The sequence below is a fragment of the Pelodiscus sinensis genome, chromosome 3 (assembly GCF_049634645.1).
Source record: "Pelodiscus sinensis isolate JC-2024 chromosome 3, ASM4963464v1, whole genome shotgun sequence".
In the NCBI taxonomy this organism is placed as follows: Eukaryota; Metazoa; Chordata; order Testudines; family Trionychidae; genus Pelodiscus; species Pelodiscus sinensis.
In genome coordinates this window covers 154,781,383-154,790,464 of record NC_134713.1, presented here as the reverse complement: position 1 = coordinate 154,790,464, position 9,082 = coordinate 154,781,383, and the positions used below count along the sequence as shown (strand labels likewise).

Genomic DNA, 9,082 nt, shown 5'->3' with positions numbered 1-9,082 from the left:
CTTACAGAATTAGATTGATCTGAGCTGCCTTATGTCAAACTTAACTCTGTAGTGTAGACAAAGCCTAATATTTCCTCTTCCCAGATTACTAAAATGGAATCTAATCTAATCTTTAATAAATGTAAAATTACTGCATTTTAATGTAATTTTTAAATGAAAATACAATCAAGCTGAATCATAATGGGAAAACAATGGTTTTCTCTTTTGAAAACATTCAAATTATATTAAACTAGCAGATTTACCCATCATAGCTCATGTCCATAATTCAGGAATTCCATCAAGCATGTTTTGTTTCTTCATCCCTATAAACTCTTATCATTTGCCATGTTTTGATTTAAAAAAAGGCTATAATCAATTTGGCTTCCAATAATATTTTCTTCCAGTTTTCAAACCTTAAGCATTGGTTTTTCCATCTGTGCCTAAACAGAGCACTACTCCAAATTTCTCTATTTTATTTCTTTTCTGGAAGGTTTATTGAGAAGCAATCCTATTCCAGGTTCATCCTATTTTTCTGGCTCACCTTGGTTCAGTCTCAACATTCACTTGGTTACGCTAAGGACTGTACTTTCTTTGGTTATTGTCTTGTTTCCGTTTGGTTTTATAAGAAGAAATCCCATTCCTGGCACAACCAAACCCTTCCATTGCTTTAAGTTATGATAAGAGGAAGCTGCATGCCAATTTGGTGGTCCCAGCTCTTACCATTTAGAAGGCAGGGTTGCCAGGTATCCGGTATTTGCGGCCTCTGTCCAGTTAAAAAAACAAAAAACAAAAACAGAAAAATTTGTTTCTCTCAGATGGAAGGCCGCTTGAGACATTCTTCCCCTGCCACATCTGGTAGGGGCGTGGGGAGCGTCAGGATTTAAAGGTGTAGTGTTTGGTGTTATTTATTTTTTTTAAAGAGATTTTTTTCCTGCCATGTTCGGTATTTTTTGTGAAAGTATCTGGCAACCCTATAAATAGGAGGAGTTATTGATCAGACAAAAAAACCCTCTAAAATATATAGTGGATGTACCAAAGCTTCAAGTTACAAATATTTTAGAAAAGGGTCCAAGAGAATTAAGTACTACAGATTTCTCAGATAAGACTGAGAAAAAACTATATGAAAATAAAGCTTTACTAATCTTAAGATTACTTTTGCACCTTTTTGTGTGTGTGGGGGGGGGATGTTTATGTTTCCTCATTTGTGTTTTTATTTATGCCTCATGCAACAACCACACTGTTGGCACTTAGAGAACTAAGAGGACCGACAATCTTAGAGATTTAAGGCTTCTGTGTAATCACTGAATAGGAGAACAGCACTCAAAGCAACTCAAATTTTGAGCAATTCAAGTTCCATTTCCATGGCTAGTGAAACCTCTGCAGAGACTGCCAGCAAGACTAACCATTAGTGCCAACTGCGGTAGACAACTTTGTCAATGCAGATATAAGCTGCATTCAAACTGGAGATACATTTGTTTTTAAATCCAGACATCACTTGTTAAGCCACAATAAGCCTAAATAAGATGTAAACACAAAAGCTACCAGAAAGCTTGTCAGTTGTCTGTATCCCTTCTTGATAAAGTTAAGCTGAACTAATTCTCCTTCGTAAATACAAAATGTTACTGAAGTGTTTGTTCTTCCTAGTCTGACCAGCACTATTAGATTCTGTATATATAAGTGGCGGAGAACCATGTCTCCAAATCAATCACAAAGTGTGTAAGAGAAAATGCATATGAAATAATTAAAACAGGCTAACACCTAAGATCATCAATTTCATTAAACTTAAATCTCCATGACAATACATGAGGATTTTTTTAAAAATTTCAAATTATTCTGTGCTACCAAGAAACACTTTTCAGCAAGTGTACTAGTGAGCCCCTCCTCTACAGAGATGACAATTTCCATTGGACTGTATTTCTTTGCTCTTATGTCAGTGTCACCATCCAGCTCCAATTCTTTACTATGATTGCGCTGAACTGCGGTGGGCAAATTAACACAGTCTTCCACCCCAAAATATGATGAATTTTATAAATATCTGTTAAGATTTGTACAGTAATTGACAAAGGACTATAAAAAATAGATGACTATAATGCCCTCTTCATAAAACAGGAGATAATCCAGCAACAGGGTGTGTTACTGATTGATGAGTGCATTTCCCATCTGCATTGTGGGACCTTTCCTTTTTACTTGGAAAAAACTAGAGATGGGGAAAGAAGGCAGCTGGTAAATTCTGTTTTCAGCCAATGATACAAGTGTCACAAGTTATAATTTTTGCAAAATCAGAAGAGAAGTTTTATAGGTGTGTCTCTGTATCAAAACCATTTCATTCAGCACTGCTTGTCTACCAACAGCCACCTCTCCCCAATCTCCGAAACATGGCACTATCTCCTTCACTCTTCTGCACTTTTGCTTTTCTTCACCCTCTTCCTGAGCACTTATTTCCTTTCCCGCTTACTCTCCCTAGTGGCTTTCAATCATACTACTTTCAGAGTCAGCCTGGCAGTTCAAAAGGTTCATTTCATGCTGTGGGCAGGTTTTCTAGAAGCAGCAGTTTCATGCATTGTCTTTCAAAATGGGGGAGGCCCTCACAGGCAGGTGAAAAGTATAGTAAATCTAACAGGATAAACACTATTTATCATTTCATAATGTTTAGAATCAGGAGACAGTTCTAATAAATCATAAAATATTTCCGTGTGCATACTGATTCCACAGATTTATGCACCGTAACGTCATCCCACTAACTAGTTTTACCTTTTAATTGTTATAGCGAGCTTCACTGCATTTGTAACTGCTATCACACTGAAATGGGAACCACTCTATAGCTCATTTATGAGCGACATATCACATCCTCCAGGTTTAGGCAAAAAAAGTCTCAGAGCAATTTAAGGACACTGCTATACTATGTCAGCAAAATTTATGTCATTCAGGGTTTGAAAAAACCTGTCCCCATTGACATACACTTCGAAAGCATAAGCATTCATGTGCATAGCACTATGTCAGCAGGAGACACTCTCCCACCTTCATAGCTACTGCCCCTCATTTAGATGGTTCTATGATGTCAACTAGGGTTGTCAGATGGTTTCAACAAAAATACTGGACACACTAGACATTACATCATAATCTACATTACATCTTATTTAGAAAATACTGGACATTTATATTGTCTCAATTTGTTTCCCAAACAGAAAACTCAAATACTACATTGTCTGGTTCAAAACTGGACACCTGGCAACCCTAATGTCAACAGGACAGCTCTCTTCTGTAAGCACAGAGCAGTGACACAAGCGATCTTACAGTGGCGCAGCTATATCAGTACAGCTGTGCTGCTGTGAGCAGGCTCGAGTATACTGGCCAAACCTGGTAAAAAGGAGGAGGAACTGAAAGCAAGAATTTTGCTGTGCTTTAAATTAGTGGTTTTCAAACGTATTTGATCACACACATCCTTTTGTGACTATAGTAGTTTACACCCTCCTCCTGCCATACAAGTATATATACACACTGAAAAAACCCATACAATTCTCACTATTAAAAATAAGGCATTGATTCAAATAGTATACAGTATGTGATCTACTACTTAATGGCATCACACTGTTGTTACAACTGTGAGGAGTGTGCCTGTTTTCTGGAGCAGAGCAATTCCAGGAATCCCATGAACGAACCAATGATCCATTGTAATAATAGCAAAAGAAAAACAGATTGTGGTAGATGCTTACAGTTAAATGTACATGCTACATCTTAGAAAACGGATTTCATGTACAGATGGCAACAACTCTGTGCAATACTGTGAAGCTTAATAGAAAGCCATCAAAGTGCACATCACCAACTAGAGTCAAATGTTTAGTGCCATCTGAGGACCTGATATAGCTCCAAGAATAAGTTGTGCTCATCATTCACGGTTGTGGGTAAAATGAGTGCAATTCCCCCCCTTCCCCAAAAGTGCGTCTCATACTTCCCAGAACACATTCTGAGCTCTGAGGGCCTGATTTAAATGACAACATCAGAGAAACTAACTTTTAAAGGAGGCATTAAATGGATGTCAGTTGTTTTACTAATATGACCATCCTGAAAATGTTAGTTAGATCTTTCAAAATTTGGAGTGGTAACAAACAGTAAGGGGGTGTGGTCAGAGGGTTCCACCCCCAAACCTGTACTGCAGCTGGTTCTCTAGGGGATTTTGTGGCTTGTTCCATGATGTGACCTGCTTCCCTGATTGAGTGTCCATGTTTGGTGAAGGGGATTTTAAAATGCGGTTTGTGTGTGTATCCTGGCCTTTTTCCTTGTAGCATATTCTATGGTACCCAAGCACCTGGCTGTAGATAACAGAGTTGTTGGTGTGTTTCGAATGATTACCGGTACAGTGAGTGATTTGAGAATAGTTTCTGAGTCCTGATATTCCTTGAGGAAGTGTGCTATGGAATGACATGAATGGTCTGTCTGGGGGGGTTCATTTGTTTATCTTGGAAAACACAGACCACCCCTGGGGTCATTTCATGGGAGATGAGGTTGCAGACTTTCTCTGAGGCTATATCTAGACTGCAGGTTTCTTTTGGAAGAAACTTTTCTGGAAGAGATCTTCCGAAAAAACTTCCTCCGAAAGAAAGTGTCCACGCTGCCAAGGCACATCAAAAAAGCGATCTGCTTTTTCGAAAGATAGCGTCCACACTGAATGGACGCTATCTCACATTTAAGTTGTGACTACTATGGATAGAGTGGCCACAAGGGCACCTGTGCTTTTTCCTCTTTACTCTTCTTTCAAAAGAACTCCCTCTTCCCCATCCACGCATCTTTTTCTTAAAGAGCTCTTTCGGAAAAAGGCTTCTTCCTTGCAGAAAGAGGTTTACCAATGTCAGAAAAAAACCCTCTGTTCTTTCTATTCTGTTGTTGAAAGAATGCGACTGCAGTGTGGATATAAGAAGTTTTTTCAGAAAAATGGCCATTTTTCAAAAAAACAACAACAACAACAACAAAAACCTCTGCAGTGTAGACATACCCTTAGAGTTGTCTGGGAAAGAATTTGAAGATATTCATAAATTCAAGGGTGAACTGTGCTGTGTGATCTTTGAGTTCTTTATTCTATGTGATGTCAAAGGTGTAATCATCACAGTTAAGAACTACACTGGGATCCCCCTTTATCTGCCGGTTAGATTTCAGAGATTGTATAGCTGCTCTTGTGGTGGTAGAGAGGTTGTGGTGAATGTGATTAAGTATTTAAGTTATTTTTTTCCCCCTGAAGCAATTAATGTAATGATCAAGTGTGTGATTTTACCTTCATGGGGTGTCTAGTCAAAGGATTATTTTTTCTTATGATTGTTGGTAAGGAGGTATTATCATCACTGTTGTGAGAGAATTTTTTTGAGGCAGAATCAGCAAAATAATTCTCCATGTTAGTATTGTACCAGGTTCTGCAGTGGGGCAGAAGTTCAATCTTTTGGAGAGTACAGGTAACTTAGCTCCAGTTATATGTAGTTTTGATACTTTGACAACATTGGGGTATTTGGCAATGGGCTTTGGAGCCATGGTTTCTCCCAGAGGGTTATAGAGTTTGTTCCACCTTTTGTTTTTGTGTTGAATAACTGTCATCAAGTTTAATGGTAGTTTGAGTTCTTGCATGATTTCTAGGTGGGTTTCCTGATTTTATTTTTCTTTCCAGCATGAGGGAGTATGTGATGATTTCTAGTCTGATGTGGTCCCTCCAAATGATACAGCACATTTTCATCCTCTGGACACTGTCTGCAATTCTAGGCCCTTGGACAGAACTGGCAATGGGATCTCCATACACAAACAAGCTGGTTTGCCTGACATCTGGGTAGTGCTGCGCTAGCCCTGGCTGGTGCCCAGCAAGCTGTTGGCTGTGCTGATGGATATCCTCTTTTGGCATGGCCTGGGCTTCCACATGCCCAGCCAGGAGGCTTGCCAACTATCTAATTGCACAAATCCAAAGACCTTGTTCTGGCCTCTATCCCTTCCCTAATGCCAAACCCCTGTCCCACCCCTACTCTGAGGCCTCACCACCTGCGTGCGTGCATGCATGTGCACACACGCACACACCCCTATCACTTGCTTCCCCCCATCCTCACTCACTTTCACCAGGCTGGAGCAGAAGGTTGGGGTATAAGTGCTGGGCTGGGGCGGGGAGAGGGCGTGGGGTGCGGACTCTGGGAAAGAGTTTGGGTGTGTGGGATGGTGTGACGGGTCAAGCTCTGGGAGGGAGTTTGGTGTAAGAGAGGGTCCCAAAAGCGAACAGCACACTCATCTAGCAGCAGCTTCTAGAAGGAAGGAGTAGAGGGTCTCCACACACTGCGGCCTGCAGGCACTGTCCCTCCTCCCCCCAATCCCCGCAAAACTCCCACTGGCATCTATCATCATCCAATGGAAGCGGCGCACAGAGACCATTCTCCCTAGGCCCACAGAGATGATGGCAGTTGCTTCTGGGACCAGTGTAGGGGGGGCAGGCCAGGAGCCTGCCTGAGCCCCCCTGCTCAGCTGGTGGTGATGGCCGGGAGCCTCCCTTGTTCTTTTAAATTTCCCAGGCCCCTGGGCATTTGCTTCCTTTTGCACCCTGCTACTCCTGCTGTCAGTTGGCTTGCTACCACCACCTATCCATCAAATCTCTCTAGAACACCTCATACCACCATCAGGTTCTTGGACACTAGAGTCACCTTTGACAATGGAACCCTCCAAAAACAGCATACAAGTAACCTATGCTTCATTGCACTTACCTTCCAGATACAAAAACCATCTGAACACACCAAGAAATCTCATATTTACAGCTAGGCACCATAGAACGTGCTCCAAGGAAACAGTCCGGGTGTACACACCTCACCATACTTAATTGCCTTTACCAAACAAGGACATTCCCCTAGAGATTGCATCATGGAACAGGCCATACTAACAGCCCAAGAGAACCAGCTTCAGTATAGAAAAAACCCAAACTTTTGACTGCATACCTCTAATTGTCACCTACTACTCCAGGGGTGATACATGGGGGAGCATAAAGTGTGATGTGCCCCCACAACACTATGATGGGAGAGGGGCAAATGGCCAGCAGCCAGCAGGGGTCAGAGCCTCCAGGTAGCTGTGGGTGACTAGTGGGAGACCTGGCGCTTGCAGCAGGAGCCAGGCCCACCCCAGCAGAGATGGAATGCAGAATGACTTGGCCCCAGGCCACTCCACTTCCCTAGGTGATGCAGCTGAGAGCCGGGGGAGGATATTTGGGGGAAGAGGTGGAACTTCCCCCTGCACTCAGCAGTGAGAAGCAGAGCGACATGGCTTGGAGCTGGCAGAGGAGCAGGAGAGAGCAGAGTTGCTCCGCTACCCACTGTGGCTGGTGAGTGCGGGGAGGCCTGACACCTGCTGCTGGTGCCAGTCACCCTGCTACTCCTCCCAGGCCGCGCTGCTTGCAGGAGGGATCTGGGGGAAGTATAGAGTGCTTTGTGGTAGGTCCTGGAGCCTCTCGTCTGGTGCGGTCATGTTAAAGCACTGCTGCAGCTGTACTTTAAAGTACAGGCAGTCCCCAGGTTACGTACAAGATAGGGACTGTAGGTTTGTTCTTAAGTTGAATTTGTATGTAAGTCGGAACTGGTACATATTGTAGGGGAAACTCTAGCCAAACATTTCTCCAGAGCTCAGTTTTATTCTCCCACACCTCACTTCCCTCAGTCCTTTATTCTCAAGCTGAGGTGTCTGCTGAGAAAAGCCGCTCCACGTCTCCCTGGTCTGCTGGAGGAGGGGGCACTAGCTTTGCGTCTCCCTGGTCTGCTGGGGGGAAGCAGCTAGTGCGGGGTTGCCTCACACCGTTTGTAAGTAGGGATCCGATGTAAATCAGATCCATGTAACCCGAGGACTGCCTGTATAGACAAAGCTTGAGTAAGTCTCATGGGGGGGGGGGTCATAATTAAACTCTAGAAATAGGTTTCTAGTATTTAAATCCTTTACACAGGGAAGCTTAAAATATTAAGACGTGGGGTGAAATTTTTAGTTGCTATGGAACTATTTCAGAAGCTCACTTGTCTTGTTTAAAGCACCTTTCTATAGTACATATAGAAGGCCCTCTAGATAAGGCTTTTAAAAATATTACAAGAACAATTTGATGTTCTTACTGTTAGACATTAAAATTTGAAAGGAATAAAAAAAGCCTTTCCTATTTTCCATCACAACCTACAGTAGCCAATTTGTTTCATGTCAGCCTTGGTTGCTGGGTAATGTAGGCAAGGGAAGGCACAGCCTTCCCCAAACTGCCTACGCTCCCAGGGAGGTGGTGGAATCTCCATCCCTACAGGTTTTTAAATCCAGGCTTGACAAAACCCTGGCTGGGATAATTTAGCTGGGGTTGGTCCTGCTTTGGACAGGGGGCTGGACTTGATGACCTTCTGAGGTCTCTTACAGCCCTGAGATTCTATGATCTGGCTGGAGGTGAGAGGGGCTTGGCTCCAGTGGTGGAAGAGGTGGGGCTGGGGATTGCCCTTCCCAGCTGGGCCTTCACTCCTTTAATCTTCCTTGGTCTCCGATGCATGAAACTTATATTGTTTTCAATTGTATCTACATTCTTTAAGGACTCCTGAAGGCATATCATTTTCCCTTATTTAAGTGCCACCTTCAGTGTCCTTATCCCAGTTACCTTGAGTGTTCAGAGTATATATAACCTGAGTAGTACATCTACACTGCAATTAAAAACCCATGGCTGGCCCATACTAGCAGACTCAGGTTTATGGGATTATTTAATTGTGGTGTAGACCTTCAGGCCTGAGACAGAGACTGGGCTCTAGGACCTTGCAAGGCAAAAAAAGTACAATATCTTGGTCTGCAACCTGAGTTCAAACATGTACACTGCAGTGAAACAGCCTGAGCACCCAAGTCTAGGTTTTAATTGCACTGTAGACATCCTGGAGGGCCTCTTCACTCCATATAAGGCATTCTCTTATTGCTGCCACTCCAGTGTTGAGCCCACTGATTCTGCAGTACTCCCAACCTCTGTGCATCACACAGATAAACAACATATTTACAGTTTGTAAATACTACAGAATTTACAGTGATTGACAGCCTGAAAGGAACAACAGTTACCAAAACTCAATTATATAGGAATTGGTTTCCAAAGAAGCTAAAC

At 42.7% G+C, this 9,082-nt stretch overlaps 1 protein-coding gene across 4 annotated transcripts in view; it reads right to left on the bottom strand.

Moving 5' to 3' along the window:
- DISP1 (dispatched RND transporter family member 1) overlaps positions 1-9,082 on the bottom strand; it is a 180,913-nt gene that overhangs the window by 95,237 nt on the left and 76,594 nt on the right. The gene's annotated exons all lie outside the window — the stretch shown is intronic.